At 43.7% G+C, this 22,149-nt stretch overlaps 1 protein-coding gene across 4 annotated transcripts in view; it reads right to left on the bottom strand.

Annotated features, from left to right (window-relative positions):
• The window catches only part of TANGO2 (transport and golgi organization 2 homolog), a 192,439-nt gene that overhangs the window by 147,312 nt on the left and 22,978 nt on the right, over positions 1–22,149 (bottom strand). Inside the window, exon 1 of one of the 4 annotated variants that reach the window (XM_033954992.1) lies at positions 1,216–1,235. The exons of the other annotated variants lie outside the window; for them this stretch is intronic. The gene's annotated coding sequence lies outside the window, so the exon portion shown is untranslated. Of the gene's footprint in view, positions 1–1,215; positions 1,236–22,149 lie in introns of those variants that run through there. 4 annotated transcript variants of the gene reach the window in all.

The raw sequence follows: 22,149 nt of genomic DNA, 5'->3' as shown, positions 1-22,149 counted from the left end.
AGGGCCTTGATGCATCAGACGAAAGGCCCTGCCAAGGCTGGCCATGAGCAGCCTGTTTTGAAACTGCTTCCTGCTGACCAGATGCTCTCAGGTAAGGAAGGGAGAGAAAAAAGGAGTTTGCAGCTCAGGACTGCCATCTGCTTCTGCCACTTCTGCTTCTGCTTGAGGGAGGGAGGGCTCTGTGGCTCACGCTGGTGCTTCGAGGCAGGAGGGAGGGGGAGGGGGGTGAACTGACAGTGTGTTAGACAAGGTTTCTAACACACTCTCATTTAACCAGAAAAAAAGTTATCGGCGGGCTCACATTTTCCACCATGAATGTAGTGATTACGGTGGCTTACGGGACTTGCTACTCCTCTTTATGGGTCACTAGCCCATCCCCCAGGCTATTTAAGACACCTGTGTGCAGCTCTACTAGGCTTTCCTATACCAGGTGCTGATGTTCTGGAGACAGGTATGTACTTTTTTATTCTGATCTTTGTGGGTGTATGAGGGGGGTCAGTGAATACTGGAGGAGTATGTGAGGGTCTTTACTTTGTCTCTGCAGTGGTTATTTGGTAACTTTGGATACCTTTTTGTCTCTTATACCTATTATCTAACTCAACATCTAAGTTTTGTCCAGGATTATCCCTGCAGGACGTCCACGTCTAAGTCGGCCCACATCCAGCCCAAATACCGCCCTGACCACTCCTCCAGATACATCCCTTTCAGCTCTGGGCACATAGCGGCATTCAGAGGTATAAGAAATCCTGCTAAACGTCCAGAAGGGTGGTTTGGTTATTGATACTTAGACGTCCTCTCTATTAGGACTTTAAAGTGCTGACTTAGGCGGGTTTTTAGACGTTTTAAAAGTTCTGATTATGAGCCTTATAGAGTGTAAGTGAAGGTGGAGCATATAGATAAAAAAAGAACAACAGCTTCAAATCTATAAACTCTATTAGTGTCACATAATTCTTTGTGTTTTGATTCTTTTGTTAGTGTTTGTCTTTCCTGTGTTTTCCATTACATGGTAGTGGGTGTCTTCTGATATTACTATTCCTTGTCACTATTCTTTTTCAGTTTTCACAATTGTTACTTATTCTTCCAATGTAAAGCAATAATATGATGCCCTGAAATTCAGTGGCTGTAACAGAGGAAACCACAGTACAAAGTTTGAAAAAAAAAATTTATCAATAAAAATAAAGTAAAAAAGACAGTGAATAAAGCAAAGTTACTTACCTGTACCAGGTGTTCTCCAAGAACAGCAGGCATTGGGTTGTCCAGAAAAACCTGAAGTTGGAAAAACTGTACAAATTGAAGTTTTCCCCATGAATTTGATTGTGCTTGATCAGAAAATTAAAAAAAAAATATATTTTAAAGCCCATCCTGGGGTCACTCAAAGCCACCGATTATATAAAGCTCCATTTTTCATAAAATTTGCTGCTATTTTTGCTTAATGGAGCAAATTTCTTGGTATTATAGCTATAACTTTTATGTTTTCACACTCAGCAATGATACATTGTTTTGGAATAAAATATCTTTTTATCAATCTAGCAGTATCTTATTAAATGAACCATCAATATCTGCACTTTATTGTAGAAAATAACAAAAATTTAACATACTTCACTAATAGCTAAACATATACACATTGGTGTAGTCATCTACCAACAGTATTCCAATCATTCAAGCATTCAGGCCCGGATTCTATAAACGGCGTCCCGACTGTAGGCAGCAGAAGGTGTCCTACTGCTGCTAACCAGCCAATCGGGATACACTTTTTTTTTTTTTTAAAAAAGCTCCCAAGGCAGGCCACCTACATTAGAGGCATCTCCAGGAACACAGGGAGGTGCGCAAGCCCACCTAAGGCTAGGCATGGTTTATCCCGGAAGTAGCATTAGGCGAACCTAGGCGGTCTTACGCGTCTCCCTTACATTGTAAGTAGACGCGGGCGCTATGGCCCCATTGCTCTGTTGTCATGTCTGGGTGGCCAATCCATTACAGGACTAGCTCCTTCCACGTCAAAATGGTCTTGTTCTGGGCGTCTGAGACGGACAAAATTTTGCTCAAAAATGTGGTATAAAGATAGAGGTCTTGACGGTCTGGACAACTTGATGGCCTGAACGTCCAGAAAGACAATTTTCAAAAATGGCCATTTTCCCACTGTCAACTTTGGGCATCTAGTGCCATATGTCTATTAAAATGTTTATGTCAATATTGTTAGCAGCATATTATGCCAAAATATGTGTGTTATTTGAATATTTTTTCTGTTGATTTTGTATATTTCTTATGTCCAGATTGATACTGTTGTACACTACCTTGAGTGAATTTCTTCAAAAAGGCAGTAAATAAATCCTGATCCTAATCCTTTCATAGGGCAGTGCAGAGACAGAACTTATCAGAGCTGTTTGGTTGGAATTAGAATGTCTGAAATAAATAAATAATGACAGATTTACCAGAAATACGTTCACATATTTGCTAAATTTCCATTTCAGAAAACTCTGGCAAGCTATTTATGGTACGGAATCTGCTGCACTTCCTATTTCATTCCTCCTCCCAATTTGTTTAAATCTTATTTGCAATTCAAATCAATTGCACAAAGTCCATTAATCCCTTGTGATAAAGGGTCAATGTTTGTTGCACTTCACACATTTATTCCCCTTGCCGTGTGTGCAGCCATCCAGCAATAACTTCCTGAATGCAACAGCACAAACGCACTATGAATGTCAACTTGAAATAAAAGTAGCACTGATTCTGTCATCTTTTTATAGCTAGGAACAGTTTTATTTCTGCTCTTGTGCACAAGTCCTCAAAAACTTCTGAGTAGTATAATTTTATTGCATTAATTATTTAAAAAAAAAAACCCTTTAGACATTGTCACAGAACATGATGTTAACAAAATGAATAGTACACTGGAGGCACAGCTGTTTAAACTATTTTCATTCCATTAGGATCATCAGTGTTTGCTATTGGTTTCTTTCACTGATTTCTATTGAAAATGTATCTAACACTTGTTATATGATGTAAAATGAATAAAGTTTGGAAAAAAGAAAATATATGTAACAGTAAAATTTACTCACTTGAGGACACAATCCTGCAGTGCTTTACAGACTTTATTTTTCTCTCTCATTTTTAGCAAATCATGGCCACAAGAATATGCAATGTCATCATTAGATGTAAGATTTCCATTTTCAGAGCTGTCTTGTCACATTAATGCTTATTTATATGATATAAATACTTGAGCATTGCCTTCTTCAGCATTAAGGACCAAATCTGTGCATTATCAGTGTTAGTGCATGTTATTAAGAAATAGGACTTGTGTAGGCAAGTGCTCTAACATGGTACCACACTTCTGTAAATCTAATCCTAAATAAAAGCATTTGCTAATGCCGTAACAATAAAAAAAAAAAAGTTGCTTTGTTTCTAATACACATACAACTTTACACACAGTTTTATAAAGAACCAAGTTTAAGACTGGATTCAGTAAATGGCACTCAAAATTGGTGCCCCAAAAAATCAGTAATGAATGGCATTCTATAATGGGCTTGCCGGGATGAGTGTTCTTTACAGAACAGCATGCAGTTAGAAAAGGGCAACCCAGATTGTATATCTGGATTTTCAGAAGGCATTCGACAAGGTTCCGCATGAATGACTACTTCGGAAGATTGCGAGCCATTGAATCGAGGGTGAAATACTCATGTGGATTAAAAACTGGCTGGCGGATAGGAAACAGAGGGTGGGGGTAAATGGACAGTATTCGGACTGGAAGAGCGTCACCAGTGGGGTGCCGCAGGGCTCGGTGCTTGGACCCGTGCTCTTTAACATCTTTATAAACGATCTGGACATAGGTACAACGAGCGAGGTGATTAAATTCGCAGACGATACGAAGTTATTCAGAGTAGTGAAGACGCAGGGGGACTGCGAAGATCTGCAACGTGACATAATCAGGCTTGAGGAAAGGGCATTGACATGGCAGATGAGGTTCACCGTGGATAAGTGTAAAGTGATGCATGTCGGTAACAAAAATCTCAGGCATTAATACAGGATGTCTGGGGCAGTACTTGGAGAGACCTCCCAGGAAAGGGATCTGGGAGTTCTTATCGACAAGTTGATGAAGCCATCTGCACAATGTGCGGCGGCAGCAAAAAGGGCACACAGAATGCTAGGAATGATAAAGAAGGGGATCGCGAACAGATCAGAGAAGGTTATCATACCGCTGTACCGGGCCATGGTGCGCCCTCACCTGGAGTACTGCATACAGCACTGGTCGCTGTACATGAAGAAGGACATGGTACTACTCGAGAGGGTCCAGAGAAGAACAACCAAGATGGTTAAAGGGTTGGAGGAGCTGCCGTACAATGAAAGATTGGAGAAACTGGGCCTCTTCTCCCTCGAACAGAGGAGATTGAGAGGGGACATGATCGAAACATTAAAGGTACTGAAGGGGATAGACTTAGTAGATAAGGACAGGTTGTTCACACTCTCCAAGGTAGGGAGAACGAGAGGGCACTCTCTAAAGTTGAAAGGGGATAGATTCCGGACGAACGTGGTGGAACACTCTTCCAGAGTCTGTCGTAGGGAAGAGCACCCTCCAGGGATTCAAGACAGGGTTGGACAGGATCCTGCTGAACAAGAAGTGCGCTGGTAGGGCTGGTCTCAGTTAGGGTACTGGTCTTTGACCTGGGGGCTGCCGCGTGAGCGGACTGCTGGGCGTGATGGACCACTGGTCTGACCCAGCAGCGGCAATTCTTATGTTCTTATGTTACTTCATGCTCAATTTTGGGCACAAAGAGTTACACCAACTGTAACCAGGTGTAAATCCCAGAGTACAAGTTGAGCGTAAATCTGCATCATTCTGGCTGTATGCATTTTAAGGGAATGTCCCTGACCCACCTATGCCCCTCCCATGGTCATGCCCCCTTTGCAGATCCATGGAGAAAAATTAGGCGTTGATTTATAAATGGGTGTGTAAATGTATTTTCAAGTGGATGCGCCATTCTGCCCCATTTTGGCATAGAGATTTCATATGTTAAGGGTTACTTTTATAAAAACATTTTTTTAAAAATATATTTATTTTACCAAGGCAGTTTTTACATGTTTATGAATATATGTTTGCAGAATGCTGCTTATAAAATTGCATCCCCCTACCCCCACCCCACACAGAAGTAGAAAAGATAAAAAGGCATGTACTTTTATACAACTTCAGATGTAGGCATGCTCAGAGACAAGTTTTGGATGAAATGCTCATCTGCTGCTGAGCAAACAAACATCCACGGCTTAATTTTAGCCATGTCGCCTTCATTGCTTATGGACAGTTTTAGAAACACACATGGGGGAAAATTCATCAAGCAGCATTATGGCTATTGAAAATGTGGCCTTTTACTGAAAACTTCTGTATTATGGAATGAACATTATAACATGGATAGTAAGGAGAGTCACTAAGGAGAGGTGAGAATAACATTAAGCACATCTTAGAGGTAGGGCTAACAGCTATTTATTGAGGTCTTTTATATAGTTAATGAGTGGATTTAATAATGAGGTTTGCAATAAGATGGGCTGGTTTGATGCAGAACTGCTGCTATTTAAGAAGGACCTCAGAAAAGCAGAAAGATTATGGCAAAAATCCGGAACCTTAGAACATAGATTAGCCTGGAGACAAAAACTAAAAAATTACAAAAACCTCACTAATGAAAAAAGGAAAAATTTCTACTCCCACAAAATCGGCAACACTAAAACCAACAGTAGTAACCTCTTCAAACTGGTCAATGACCTTTACAACATCGAGACCTTCACAAACACACACGAAGAATCAACGCTAACTGCAAACACACTTGCAGACTTCTTTAACACCAAGATTAGAAAGCTAAGGTCTACAATACCCACCTTACCCAACCCCCTCGAGCAGTTCCCAATTCTCCCGGACCCGGATTTATCTAACCCTGACCCGGGAACTAGAACAGACCTAAGTTGGAAACAATTTAAAACAATCGACTGGCACTCCTTCAATACCTATTACAACAAATATTCACACTCATTCTGCAAATTGGACACATGCCCTCCGAACATCATGAAAGCTGCCCCGCTCCTCTTCAAAGCAAACATGATGACATGGGTTAATTCCCTTCTATCCACAGGAAACTTCCCGTCTGAGCAAGGTCATATTATGATTACCCCAATTATAAAAAATGTGAAAGAACCACCAGATTCCCCATCCAACTACAGACCGATCGCAAGCATCCCCTTATTTACCAAAATAGCAGAAGGGTTGGTAAAGGCGGAACTCGCAGTATACCTTGAAAAATTCAACATCCTAAGTGACAATCAATCAGGTTTCCGCGCAGATCACAGCACCGAAACAATCATAGCCTCCCTGCTTGATCACCTCCATACGCTCTTCAGCAAAGGCTCAAGTGCACTGATAATACAACTGGACCTGAGTAGTGCCTTTGACCTGGTTGACCACACTATTCTACTAGAATGCCTGGCCCACATCGGCATTTCTGATCAGGTCCTCAACTGGTTCCAGGGGTTCCTAAGAAATAGATCCTACAAGGTTTTCCAGAACAATGCGTTCTCATACAGCTGGGACAACACCTGTGGGGTCCCTCAGGGCTCCCCCCTGTTCAATATCTACCTGGCCTCCCTAGGCAACCTACTACACAACCTCAAGCTCAAATTCTTTATATATGCAGATGATATCACAATAGCCATCCCACTAATCAATTTCTCACAAGAACTACTTAACCACATTACAAACATTCTTAACCAAATTGAACTATGGATGCTCTTTTTCAGACTGAAACTTAATCCCGACAAAACAAAATTCTTCCTAGTCACCCCCAATGACAAAATCAAAAACACTACAATTCAATTGAAAGGAATTACTTTCCCTCTTGAATCCACCCTAAAAATTCTGGGAGTCACGCTGGACAAAAATTTATCCTTAGAAAACCACACTGACCACATGGTCAGGAAAAGCTTCTCCGTACTATGGAAACTGCGCACCATAAAAAAATACTTCGACGACACCTCTTTCCGCCTACTGGTACAATCTTCCATCCTCAGCATTCTTGACTACTGCAACATCATTTACCTTAACGCCACGAAAAAAACCACCAGAAGACTAAAAATAATCCAAAATACCGCCGTGCGTCTCATCTTCGGCCTTAAGAAATGGGAACATGTCACCCCCTCTTACCACCAACTACACTGGCTGCCATTCGAGTCAAGAGTCCTTTTTAAATTCGCATGCTTCTGCTACAAATCGGTAAATGGTTCTACTCCTAGCTACATCAACCCCCACTTCAACCTCTATCACATAAACAAGAAATCCCGTAGAACTCAACTGTTCGCCTTCCCCTCGCTAAAACTCTGTCACTTTAAAAGATTCATAGACAAAACCTTCGCCTACCAAGCAGCCAAGCTCAATCCATGGCTGGCCCAAATGATACTCGAGGCCCCCTCTTACTTCGACTTCAGAAAATCACTGAAAACCTACCTATTCAGCAAACAAGACCTCTAATGGCCCCACCCATTCACATTATCACCTTGCCCCCCTTTCCCCCCCTCTTAATAGCTTCTCTCTTCCCTATCTTCAACAAGCTACTTCCATCTTCTGTCAATTTCGGTTTTTACTTTTTACATAATCGATTATTTGTTTGTAAATCTGCTTGTAAACGTAGATCCTAATGTAATTGATGTAAACCGCCTAGAACTCTCCGGGTATGGCGGTATATAAAAAATAAAATTATTATTATTATTATATTTGGGGTGGGTCCTATGGATGTGATGGTATAATTAGTATAATAATAATAGTTGTTGCACAATGAGATATTTATAAGTTTGTAACTTGTTATAATGACCTATTTTTAGAATTGTAAACCGCTATTGCATTTCCGTTTAAAATCCGTATTAAAATCAAATCAAATTTGATACCTATGGGCTTTCAGCATCTTTAAGTAGGCGCTCTACAAGTGCCTAACTTTAAGTGGCAAAGCCATTCAAAAACAATCTAAAAATAATTTAAAATTAAAAATGTAGGCACCTAGAGGTGCCTACAAAATCGGCACCTAGATTGTGTTTATCGAGGCGCCTTAGAATTCCTAAGGTCAAAGTAGGCATGGCTAACGTCATAAATTACCTTAGGCACCTCCGTAGACACGGTTCACATCAAACATAGGCGCCAGAATTGTAGCCCTTGAAAATCCTGGCCTATATTTCCGACGCCTATGTTTGAGGTAGCCATGATTCTACAAACAGTGCCATTGACACACAAATTGGTGGCCGTTTTTTAGGTGGCCGCTGATAATGGTGCTGTTTATAGAATCTGGCCTTTAATGTGCGTTAAGGCCATATCTCTGCTTGATGAATTAAAATTGGCCCACAATAGGCACAAACTTACCCTTCCAACCTAGGTAACTTGCTATAAATTTAGGCTCTTAATAGAAACGTTTAATGTTTCCTGTGCTTTCAGAAAGTGTAATGTATTATATCATCTATCCAACTACTATTACTACTTATTTCTAAAGCACTACTAGACACATACATGGACATTAAACTGGGCATTTAACATTTAAAAGAAAATCCCTGCCCAATAGAGCTTACAACTTAATTAAAACAGACAAACAGGACAAATAGGGGTTAGGGAATTTCTCACAGAGGGAATGATAAGTATGAGAATGAGGGCTGTGGTAAGAGTGACAAAAGGCTGAGAAAACCTAAAAAAAAGTACACAGAAAGAAAGATATTTCCAGGGTAGCCACATATCCTGGGAGGGATTTATAAAAGCTTTCAAACTGAAGCCTTGTGCATACTGACAAGTTCTGCTGACATTAGCGATTCAGAATGTGGTAAACAGTTTTTGACTTATGACAAAACTGCAACTCTTATCACTAAGGTCACTAGAGAACATGTACTGAAAGTTTCGAATTATAGCTGCCAACTGTAAACTGGGGGAGAGAAGAGAGAGGCAGAGGAGAATAATTAGTCCAAATGGGACTTACACAAATAAAGAAATTTCATATGCTTGGAGGGTCATAATAAAAAAAAAAAATCTAAGTCTCCTTTTGGACTAGGCCCTAAACGCTGAAAATAGAAGCAGGGAAAAAGTCCATTCTCAAAAAAACAAACAAACGTCCAAAAGGAGGTTTTAAAAAAAAAAAAAAAAAAAATAGCCTGCCTCTACGTTCAGCTGTTTAAAGGCCCAGACCACCACTACATCTACACTTAAGACATAATAAACCAAAAAAAAGCTTAAGTCCCAAACGCCCAAAGCCAGGCCTTTTAGGCGAAGGAGCCAGTCCTACGCCTAAAAGCTGGATTCTGTAACTAGATTCTGTCAAAAACAATACCGTTTACAGAATCCATACCCCCCCCCCCCCCAGCAACGATCGTGGCAGGAGAGATAGCTAATCTTTCCTGCCACGATCCACCCCTCCCCCCGACAAGATTAGGCAGGAGGGAGCTCAACCACTCCTGCCCAGACTTGGCCTGCAATCAGCTTGGGCAGGAGGGAACCCAACCCCTCCTGCCCGACGACCCTCCACGACTCGATATGGGCAGGAGGGAGCCCAATCCCTCCTGCCCAATGACCCCCCTCCTGTGGGTAGGGTTTGAGACGCCTGGGCCATTCTGTGAATAGCGGTCCAACTTTTTTAAGGTAAAGGGGGGGTGTCGCGAGTGGAGGTGGGGTGTTGCGGGGTCGGTGGGGGTCTTGCGGGTTGACGAGTGTTCGGGGGGCCATTCGGGGGGCAGTTGGGGGAGGTTGCATCAGGGCAGGAGGCCCTGGGTCCCTCCTGTCCAATCCGATCAGGGGAGGGGAGGTCGCTTGGGCAGGAGGGGTTGGGCTCCTTCCTGCCTGATCTTGTTGGGGGGTGGGGGGTGGATCGCGGCAGGAGAGATTAACTATCTCTCCTGCCACGATAGTGATCCCAAGTACCGTGGTTAACGGCACTTCGGGATCATTATTGCAGCAGGGAAGATGAGCCATCTTTCCTGCCGCGATCATTGCAGTGGAGGGTAGGCAGATTGCTGGGGCCGTTGAGCTGATTGCGGCAGCTGCGATCAGCTCAGTGGCTCCATTTTCGGCACTTGGTTTAAGTCAAAATGTATAAGTGCCGACTAGGCAACCTGCCTATACATTTTGGTTATACCTGCTGTACGCCTATGTCTAGGTCAGCCTACCTGCCCTTTTCCCCTCCTCTAAAAACGCCTCTTTTCGCTCTATACGTTTAGAGGCAGGGGACAGGCCTAAGCTGGTTTTAGATAAGTCTAAAACCAGCTTTGTTTATGGGTACTTTGATGATCAGACCTTTTGATCGTCCAAGTACCCATTTAGGCCACTTTGTAGACTTTTTTTTATTATTATTATGAGCCCCATAATGTCTTAAAGAATATTTTGATAAGAACAAAGAACGTTCAATAAATGTGATTTGTCCAAGGGAGGTAAAAGTATCTGGCAAAATTCTATTTATTTATTGGGGATTATTATGAAGAGATTCACCCGACAGATTACAGCAGATAAAGCTTGACATAAGATATTAAAAAAAATTTTGTAATAGCAAAGTAATGATAATGTGATCAAATAAAAGCAAAAATAATATCAATGTGGTAAACATGGAGATGAGAACAACACGATAGCAGTACCAGAAATATACACATTTGCCAGCACTGTAGAACAATTAAATAACAAATATGAGAACTTGTCAGAAGATACCATAAGAGGCAGCATGGAAAAACACTGATATAGTAAATGATGCTCATACTGTTCATACAGTACAATGAAAATATCTTAATACAAATAGGGAAGAAGTTATCAAGGTGTGGTAATTTTACTGCACCTTCATTTACCATGGAGTCAGCAACCTGCGGTATAACAGTCCTGCAGGCTGCTGACACCTGAGATTTATAAATAATGCTGCCTGTGAGTCACCTCATAAGCAGTATTGTTCCAACAGCCCGGGAGCATCAGATCTCAAAGCCAAAACTTGCAGGGCCTGTGCTGTCTCCTACTCCTCCTCCCCCCCGTATCTGATCACAGTCCTAACACTCAGATCACAGACTCCAACCCCTGAGAGGGCCTACCATTACGTTCATTCATTGATGGTCTAGACATCATTGGACAGAATAAGCTCCAGATGCCAAAATGGTACCCACAGCTCTGAGGTCCGATTGTCCTGGCACTATAAAATAACCTCAACTTTTGGCTGGGATTTTTTTTACTGTTATTCTCCTGGTATTTTATTCTATTCCTTAAATTTTCCACTCAACTTCCCTTATGATTCATGGCAGATTACAATACAAAAAGACCTTGACAATGATGTAACACAGGTTACATTATGATTTTTACATACTAATGAGCTGCTTTACATGGATTTGCATCTCAATACCATATAACTCATAGTGACCAAAATATTGCTGCAGTAAGAAAAGGCCAGCTGTGTTAGGGCCCTTTAAGTTGGGACAAAAACACAATGTAAAGCTGTAATGTAGCTGGATAATTCCACCCCTACATAGATGGGACAGGATTGGGATAACTAGCATTTTTGTTTAAAAGAGACAATTTAATCATGTATTTTTAATGGGTATAACTAATGGGCAGACTGGATGGACCGTTCAGGTCTTTATCTGCCATCATTTACTATGTTATGTTATTATAACAGCATGCCTCTCAGACTCCACGCCTGAAGAAATGGTTATTGGTCCAGAGCCAACAGATGTGTGTCTTCAGTAGAGATGAAATATAAAGAGTCGCAACTGCAAGGTGACCGCACTAAAGACACGATAGGAGGACCTGGCCAGTATTTTCAGGCCAAGAGGGTGGGACCTTCCTCTTGCCTCTTTACCCTGGGAAGGCAACATATTGCAAAGGGGTGGGGGAAGAAATGATTAGCAATAAAGTATTTTTTTTCTTTTCTAAGCATTCCCTGTAGCCTCTCTTTTCTTTTCAAGCCTGTCAGCTGCAGTAAAGCATCAGAGGTTTGAGTATCTAAAAGTCGAAGGAGAAAAACATCATAATCCCAGAGATCCTGAGGAAATGAGCTGAAGTGGATTTTGTGAATAGAGCAATATTCAGTCTTATATACTTTTTTCTGTACCTGTCTGTCTGCTGCTGCTGGGACCAGTGAGGAATATCAGTGTTCCCTCTAAGCGGGCGGGTGTTGTGAGCAAACTTTTTTCACCGTGAGCCAAAAATATCGGGCGCCAGCAAGTTATGAGCCAACTCGCCCGATTCTCCTCTCGCCGCCCTGCCATCTGCCGTACGCCTCTTCCGATTGTGCGCTGTGACGAGAAACGTGTGCGCTGCGATGTAATATTTTGTGCGCCAGCGCAGCTTAGCGGGAACACTGGTTCAAATGGTTTTATTTATTTCCCCAAATTTATTTTTGTTATACGCATTGAAAATATTTGATATTGCGTTTAAATCAAAATCTCAATAAACTTGAAACGAGTGCCCGTGAGATTGTGGGAGGGTTAAATACTCAAAACTTAGAAGTTTTTGCTACGCCAGCTTTCTGGTATCTTTACATACAGTGGCGTACCTAGCATATGTAACATCCGGGGCCCATCATTTTTTGACACCCCCCCCCCATCTGTAAGAAAAACATGATTTTTAGTAACAAACCACACGTCACACATGAGTACCTAGGAAAAGGCAGCATCTTACATATTGCAGTGAGCAGTACATCAATACACCCATTGTAAAACTAAACAAGCCAGACCAGCACAGATCAATCCTACACCGTCAATCCTAACAGAAAACACACAGAACACAGAAAACACCTTCGCCTAGTAAGGAATATGTAATCACAAACTAACCCCTCCCTCTTTTACAAAACTGTAGTGTGGATTTTAGCTACGGAGGTAACAGCTCTGATGCTCATAAAATTCTGAGCATCAGAGCTGCTACCACCAAGGCTGGTGCTAAAAACGCTTCACAGTTTTGTAAAAGGGGGGATAAAATAAAAATACATAGACAAAGGTTAAATTGAACCAGCAAGAAGCTGGACTCTGCATACAATGCTTCACAGAAACAGTGACACATGTCTCCTAAAGCAATAAATAAATAGAAATTTTTTTCTACCTTTGTCTTCTGTGGTTTCTCCTTTCCTCATCTTCTTGTAACTCTCTTCCTTCCATCCACTGTCTGCCGTCTCTCTTCCCCTATATGGCATCTTCTCTCCTTCTATGCCCCTTCCAGAAACTGTATGCCTCCCCCTTCCATCTCTCCTTTCACCCCATTGGTCTGGCATCTCTCTCCTCGCCTTCCCTCTCCCACACCTCTCCTCATAGTCTGGTATCTCCCCTTCCCTGATTCTCTGGCATCTCTCTCCTTTCCTTTTCTTCCATCTTTCGCTCCCCCTCCATGCTCTCACATCTCCCCCTTCCTTTTCCCTTAGACTGGCATACCTTCCTCCTACGCTCCAAGCCCTGGCATCTCCTTTAATTCCCTCCCTCATCTTCCTTCTCCCTCCAGCTGGGTACCGCAACACTCTTCCCTGCAGCTCTGCACTTCCCCACAATTGCCATGCTTCGGTTCCTCTTCTTCCTTCCTTCCTCCCCCCCCCCCCCCGCGGGACCCTGCGGCACCATCAACTCTTACTCCCTCTAATGTCGGCCCTGCAGCTCCAGACTTCCTCGCACCTTCTCCCCTCCCCCTTTGGATCGCTATTATTTTAAATGTTATAGCCGCGGAGCTGTATCCATCAGTGGAGATGTCTAACCTCGGCCTGCCCCGGAACTCTTACTGCAACAGTGACTTCCTGTTCCTGCCTAGACGGGCGGCTGCTGCAGTAAGAGTTCCGGGGCAGGCCGAGGTTAGACATCTCCACTGATGGATACAGCTCCGCGGCTATAACATTTAAAATAATAGCGATCCAAAGGGGGAGGGGAGAAGGTGCGAGGAAGTCTGGAGCTGCAGGGCCGACATTAGAGGGAATAAGAGTTGATGGTGCCGCAGGGTCCCGCGGGGGGGGGGGGGGAGGAAGGAAGGAAGAAGAGGAACCGAAGCATGGCAATTGTGGGGAAGTGCAGAGCTGCAGGAGCTGTTATAGCCGCGGAGCTGTATCCATCAGTGGAGATGTCTAACCTCGGCCTGCCCCGGAACTCTTACTGCAGCAGCCGCCCGTCTAGGCAGGAACAGGAAGTCACTGTTGCAGTAAGAGTTCCGGGGCAGGCCGAGGTTAGACATCTCCACTGATGGATACAGCTCCGCGGCTATAACATTTAAAATAATAGCGATCCAAAGGGGGAGGGGAGAAGGTGCGAGGAAGTCTGGAGCTGCAGGGCCGACATTAGAGGGAGTAAGAGTTGATGGTGCCGCAGGGTCCCGCGGGGGGGGGGAGGAAGGAAGGAAGAAGAGGAACCGAAGCATGGCAATTGTGGGGAAGTGCAATCCCCCCAATGCGTCCCCTTACCTTACCTCCCCTTACCTTTGCGACGCGTGTGTGCGCTGTGAAGAGAAACTTGTGCGCTGCGATGTAATATTTTGTGCGCGAGCGCAGGCCAGCGCAGCTTAGCGGGAACACTGGCCCGAGGATATGTTTATGCCTTATGGATTTACAAGTGAAACGTTTCTAGCTTGTCTTCAGAAGAGTAATTTGAGACTACAAAGTAATTGCCTAGGAATTACTTCAGTGAGTTTTGAACTGGGGACTTGTAATGCAGTGTTTTACTACTCTTCTGGGAATTAAAAGACCAAAAAAAAAAAAAAAGTTTCAGGGGAATTCAAAGACTGTAGAAAATATAACTTGTTTAAAACCCCATCGAGCATTTGGTCTTTTAGGAGCCAACAGCGGAAGCTAACCCTCTCAAGCTGATTCTCAGTACTACATACTAGGCACTGTGGATAGTATGGCCCATACCTGATGGTATGAAATTTGTTTGAATAATTAAAAAAAACTGTAAAATTCAAGTGTTATATTTATTGTATTTGATATACTGCTTGTACATGAGTATTAAGTAATTTACAAAACCAAAACAATAGGCACCTTGAACTTCCCTCTCAGTCCCAAGTGGGCTCACAATCTACTACTATTACTACTACTATTTCTATAGTGCTACCAGATGCTGAACTCAGAGTCACAAAGAAGAAGAAAACAGTCCCTGCTCGAAAGAGCTTACAATCTAAACAGCCAAGACAGACAAACAGGATGTCATGGATACAGTTAAGAAGAATGGATAATCAGCAGGCTGGGTTGAAGGGTAGAAGAGTAGGGTTAAAGATTGAAGGCTATATCATAAAGGTGGGTTTTCAGTCTGCTTTTAAACACGAGAAGGGGAGGGGATTGATGGACAAACTCAGGTAATTTATTCCAGGCATAGGGGGCAGCTAGATGAAAGGAACGATGTCTGGAACTGGCAATGGAGAGGGGTAAAGCTAAGAGCATCTTATCTGAGGAACAGTTCCCTGAGAGGTGTATAAGGAGAGAGAAATGAAGAGAAAGATTGAGGGGCAGCAGAATGAACACACTTGTAGGTCAGCAATAAGATCTTAAACTGTATGCGATGGCAAATAGGGAGTCAGTGAAGTGACTTAAGGAGGGGAGTGACATGAGCATAATGAGATTGGTAGAAGATGTCATGCAGCAGAGTTTTGCACAGATTGCAAGGGGGAGAGGTGACACTGCGGGAGACCAGTTAATAGTAGATTGCAGTAATCTAAGCGTGAGGTTATGAGAGTGTGGAGAAAGGTCTTGGTAGTGTGCTCAGAGAAGAAGGGACGAATTTTGGTGATACTGAAGAGATAGAAGTGACAGGTTTTAGCAATGCCTAAGATGAAAACATTACTAGAATAAAAAGATAAAATTGAAAGGAGGAAAAAAGAAAACACCCCAGAAAAAACAACTTTAGAATAATCAGTAATAAAGAACTTAAAAGATCCAAGAGGAAAGACAGACTAGTACAACTATCAAAACTAATAAAAATATAAATTACAATATCAAGCAGAAAAAAATTAATGAGAATAAAGAAATAAAATAGAAAAAAAGCAGAAATTAAATAAACCTAGCAAAATTCTAGTCTTTTACTAGATCCAAGCTTCAATCCGGTCCAATGAAGCACCATATCCACCTTAATTTCACTACTAGAGCAGGGAAGGATCCAAGGTGGAGGAGCAGTCAATGTAAAAAGAACTGAGACCGTCTTCAAACTGTTTCCACATAAATGTTAAACCTTAATGGTTATCGGGACTTTGCTAGGTAAGGAAGAAGATTGTTCCGGAGGCATTGCAAAGAAGAGGCAGGCCTCAATGCTGTCTCAGACAGAGGAGAAGGGATTGATGGCTGAATCTTGAAGCAACTGAAAACAGAGAGGTGCCTCCCCAGTGGACTGAAACAGTACCCAGGGAGAGGGAGTGAAAGGATGGGCAGTTGCCACGCCAGGAAACGGCCAGAGGCCAAAGAAGAGGGGCCCGAGAAGAAGCAGGCCATGGAAAGACATCCAATGCTGGTATGACCCGGCCGCATGTCATTCTGGAGGGCTCCACCGACGCAACCCAACCACATGGTCTCTACTAACTGACCCCATGTCCCAGCGGTACATCACCTCTCCCAATGGTACCAATACTAGGGCCTGGGGGAAGGGAGCCATTGGCACAGCTGTCAGGTCCAGAAGAGTTATTATACTCTATGGAACTTCTGCACTATATTTCTTTATTTTGACACTACTGCCTTTGACGCTACTACACTTTTAGTTCAAAACGCTATTTCTTAGCATTCTGGACTACTGCAATATTATATATCTGACAAGTACAAAGAAAAATTTGGCTAGGCTGACCTTGGTCCAAAATACAGCAGTTAGAATGATTTATGGACTGAGGAAGTATGATCATGTAACCCCCCTATTACCATGAGCTACACTGGCTCCCAGTTGAGGCCTGGGTGATCTTTTAAGTTGGGATGTTTATACTATAAAGTCACTTTTGGTGCCGCTCCGCTTTACCTTGTTGATAATTTGTTACTATGATTCACGGGAAAAATAGATAATCCCATTACCCTATTTATGTTCCCTTCTGTAAAAATAAGAAATATCATGCACACTGTCTTTCCTATCAAGCAGCTCAATTCAATAATGAGTTCTGCCCATTACTACCCAGATCAATATCTTATAAACATTACAGAAAACTTTTCTTTTTTCTAAATTTGTAGCTAGCTAATTCTTGTGTATTGCATTACCTCTGTATTCACTCATAGCATAATCCGCATTGAACTAAGGGTTATGCGGTATAGAAATCTATTATTATGTTATGTTATTGTAGTATGTTGACTTGCTGCTAAAACTAGGATGGGTGGGCAACCTCTGTCCTTGAGGCCTGCAACCCATACGGGTTTCCATGCACTGCCTCCATCGTATGCAAATAGATGTCATACATATTCACTGTGAAAATCCTGAAAACTCAACTGGATTATATCCTTGAAGAACCAAAGTTGCCCACTCTAGCTTTACAGGCTAAAGCAGGGGTGCCCAATAAGTTGATCGTGATCGACTGGTTGATCGGGAAGGCAACGCGATTCGATCGCGGAGCCCATCCTGGGCTCCGTGATAGACTCGTGTTGCCATCCCAATCTACCAGGCCAATCAGCCTTCCTCTCCCTGATGTCCCCCACCACCCTCCCTACAGAAGTGTCAGACCGATCAGCATTCTGCTCCCCGATGCCAATTCTGACTCCTTGTTCCCCCCTTTCTTTCTGTTTCCCTGCCTGCCCCCTTTCTTTCTTTCTCCCTCCCTGCCCTCCCCCAAGCCACTAGGTTTGCTGCTGCCGCCGCCGCCATCGGGGAACAGGCCCTCAAGCCACTAGGTTTGCCGCCGCTGCCACTATTGGGGAACAGGCCCCCAAGCCACCGCCGCCCCAAGCTCTCCCTGTAGAAGCGTTGTGCTGCCCAGCATTCCGCTTCCTGATGTCAATTCTGACATCGGAGAGGAGTTCTGGGCCAGCCAGGCAGCGATTGGCTGGCCCAGAGCTTCCTCTCCGATGTCAATCGCTGCCTGGCTGGCCCGGAACTCCTCTCCGATGTCAGAATTGACATCAGGAAGCGGAATGCTGGGCAGCACAACGCTTCTACAGGGAGAGCTTGGGGCGGCGGTGGCTTGGGGGCCTGTTCCCCGATAGCAGCAGCGGCAGCAAACCTAGTGGCTTGAGGGCCTGTTCCCTGATGGCGGCGGCAGCAAACCTAGTGGCTTGGGGGAGGGCAGGGAGGGAGAAAGAAAGAAAGAAAGGGGGCAGGCAGGGAGATAGAAAGAAAGGGGGGAACAAGGAGACAAAGAAAGAAGGGAAACAGAAAGAAAGGGGGAACAGGGAGTCAGAAAGAAAGGGGGCATGGTGAGAGAGAGAAAGAAAGGGAGGCAGGGAGACAGAGAGAAAGGGAGGCAGGGAGACAGAGAAAGAAAAAGTTGGGGGAGAGAATGAGGTCTGGAGGAGAGGAAGCATACAGGAGGAAATATTGGATGCACACTCAGAAGAAGAAAGTGCAACTAGAGACTCATGAAATCACCAAACAACAAAGGTAGGAAAAATGATTTTATTTTCAGTTTAGTGATCAAAATGTGTCCGTTTTGAGAATTTATATCTGCTGTCTATATTTTGCACTATGGCTCCCTTTTACTAAACCGCAATAGCGTTTTTTAGTGCAGGGAGCCTATGAGCATCGAGAGCAGCGCGGGGCATTCAGCGCAGCTCCCTGCGCTAAAAACTGCTATCGCGGTTTAGTAAAATGGGAGGGGGGTATATTTGTCTATTTTTGTATGGTTGTTACTGAGGTGACATTGCATACAGTCATCTGCCTTGACCTCTTTCAAAAAAACCCGGAATATAAATGATAATTAACATTTTCTCTGCATACAGTGTGCTTTGTTTTTTATTTTATTTTTTTTAATTTTATTGTTGGTAGGTCATTTTGACTTGGTCATTTTAAAAGTAGCTTGCAAGCCCAAAAAGTGTGGGCACCCCTGGGCTAAAGGTACCCTTTCATTGCAGATGGACAAGCAGGACACAAAAACAAATTCCACCTCCAAAGGTTAATTATAAAATATAAACTCCTACACACAAAAAGAAAAAATAAACACAATGAATATAAATCTAGCAACATTATGAAATACCTGCATTGTACAAATTTGAATTAAATAGTTGTAAACAATGTGAATTGTGGATATTTCATAGTGCCTAGTTTCCTTTCAAGCTTCATGGCGTTTACAAATAAGTAAACAACTTTAGAATACTTTCATATCATTAAGGATTTTTGTTAATCTACCTGAAATGCTGACTTCTTTTCTTACATTGGAGAGAGGCCTCTTGCATGCTGTTTTTATATTTTAAACTATGTAATCAGGCAATAAGGAAGGACTTGCTGACATCACAATGTGATTTTATCTGGATAGTTTCCCTATGAGGTTTAGATGAATAAAAAAAGCACCTTTTTAAGAATAAGGACCATCAGTGGTATTTGAAAATGTGTGAGCCAGGACCACTGAGTGCTGTGCTATCTGCGGAAATATCTGATGATAAGTTCAAAAAATATTGAGATGAAAGGGACAATGGAGAGTGGGGGGAGAGCAATAAGGATACAATTTTAGCAAGGCAATTTCCCTGTAGAAAATGGACTAAAAATACTGGGGTAATTTTAAGGGAATGAAGTGGTTTAAGGGAACCTAGTGGTTTAGTGCAGTGACCTGAGAACCTGGGGAACTGGGTTCAGTTCCCACTGGCAGCTCCTTATGCCTCTGAGCAAGTCATTCAACTCTCCATTGCCCCAGATACAAAATAAGTATCCATAATAATAAAAGGCTAAGTGCGCATGCGCTGTCGAAAATCCGTGAGTCCTGGTGGCGTGAGCTGTGCTTCTGTGCCAGTGCTCACAGCGCCTGCGCTAGCGCGTGTGCAAGCGACTCCTCCCTCCCACTGCCAGTCCTCTTCAAAGCGGCCTGCTGAGGTTCGCCAGCCACTGTAGCGAACCTTGCAAGCCGCTCTAGCAAATCCAGGGAGGCGAAGGCGGGACGGAGGCTGCAATTGGCAGCGGCTGCTGCTACTCCTCCGGCCGCCTAGCTCCTCTCCGCCGGCCCCGGCTGGTAGCCCCCTCTGCCCAGTCCTCTCTGCTACGGTGGCCCGCGCAGGAGAAGGAGCGGATGAAGCAGGGAGACTGTGCAAAGGGAAACAAGGGGGTTGACGGGACGGGAAGGGGAAAGGGAGGGGGAGGAAGCCGAGGAATCTCTAGCACCCGTTAATGTAATGGGCTTAAAGACTAGTCTGTATATAATAGGTAAACCGCTTTGATTGTAACCACAGAAAGATGGTATATCAAGTTCCAGTCCTTTTACCTAAGGCATTTGCATACAAAAGGAAATAGATGCTATGTATGAATACTCTTATGCAGTTTTAGCAGTAGGTGTTACTGATGTGTATCATATAGATCAGAGTTTCTCAATACGCGAGACGTGTACCCCAAGGGGTATGCAGTGCTGTCATCTCCTACCTGTGGCTGCCTCCTCCTGCCCTACTGCTGAAGTTTTGGCTCCCCATACCCCTCCAGACTAGCAGCAGGCACAGCTTTGCCTGCACAACTGCTATAGTGTTAAATCAGCGATTCCCTCAGGCAACATCAGGGCCTTTGACAGACCAAGCCCACCTCCAAGGAACGAGAAAGTTGCATCATTAGAGGCAGCCCAGCCTAGTAAAGCCCTGAGGCTATCTGAGGGAATTGTTGAGTTAACACTATGGTAGCTGTGCAGGCAAGTTGAAAAGGGAGTTGCTACACCTCGGTGATAGGTGTGAAGGTGGGGGAGGTGAGAGAGAGGTGCTGCTGGACCTGGATGGTGGGTTGGGGGGGAACTGAGGAGGAGAAGTGCTGCTAGATCTGGGTGGTGAGAAGGAGAGGTAATCTAAGGAAATATTTTTTTACAGAAAGGGTGGTAGATGCATGGAACAGTCTCCTAGAAGAAGTGGTGGAGACAGAGACTGTGCCTGAATTTAAGAAAGCCTGGGATAGACATGTGTGATCTCTTACAGAAAGAAAGATGGGCGGATGGGTGGACTGGATGAGCCATTTGGCCTTTATCATAAGAACATAAGAAGTGCCTATGCTGGGTCAGACCAGAGGTCCATCGTGCCCAGCAGTCCGCTCAAGCGGCGGCCCAACAGATCCAGAACCTGTGTAGTAGTCCTCTATCTATACCCCTCTATCCCCTTTTCCTTCAGAAAATTGTCCAATCCTTTCTTGAACCCTATTACCGTACTCTGTCCTATCACGTCCTCTGGAAGCTCATTCCAGGTGTCCACCACCCGCTGGATGAAGAAAAACTTCCTAGCATTGGTTTTGAATCTGTCCCCTTTCAGCTTTTCCAAATGCCCTCTCGTTCTTGTAGTTTCCGAAAGTTTGAAAAATCTGTCCCTCTCCACTTTCTCTATGCTCTTCATGATCTTGTAAGTCTCATATCCCCTCTAATTCTCCTCTTCTCCAGGGAAAAGAGCCCCAGTTTCTCCAGTCTCTCCGTGTATGAAAGGTTTTCCATACTTTTTCTCAAACGCGTCGCTCTCCTCTGAACCCTCTCGAGTATCGCCATATCCTTCTTAAGGTATGGCGACCAATATTGAACGCAGTACTTCAGATGCGGGCGCACCATCGCCCGATACAACGGCAGGATAACTTCTTTTTGTTCTGATTGTAATACCCTTCTTGATTATACCTAGCATTCTATTCGCTTTCTTAGCAACCGCCACTAACTGTGCCGACGGCTTCATTGCCTTGTCCACTATTACCCCCAAGTCCCTTTCTTGGGTACTCTCAGTCAATAACATCCCTCCCATCGTATAGCTGTACCTTGGGTTTCTGCTTCCCACATGCAATACTTTACATTTCTCTACATTGAACTTCATCTGCCATCTCGTCGCCCACTCCCCTAGCTTATTCAGGTCCCTTTGTAATTCCTCACAGTCCTCTTTAGTCCAAGCAGCACTAAATAGTTTGGTATCATCTGAAAATTTTATTATTTCACACTTCGTCCCTGTTTCTATATCATTTATAAATATATTGAACAGCAGTGGTCCGAGCACCGACCCCTGCAGAACATCACTTGTGACCCTCCTCCAGTCCGAGTAGTGGCCTTTTACTCCTGCCCTCTGCTTCATCCCCACCAACCAATTTCTGATCCATCTGTGTACGTCTCCTTCCACCCCATGGTTCTTCAGT

The sequence above is a fragment of the Geotrypetes seraphini genome, chromosome 8 (assembly GCF_902459505.1).
Source record: "Geotrypetes seraphini chromosome 8, aGeoSer1.1, whole genome shotgun sequence".
In the NCBI taxonomy this organism is placed as follows: Eukaryota; Metazoa; Chordata; class Amphibia; order Gymnophiona; family Dermophiidae; genus Geotrypetes; species Geotrypetes seraphini.
The sequence above is the reverse complement of the archived record's forward strand: the minus strand, read 5'-3'. Positions and strand labels throughout refer to the sequence as shown.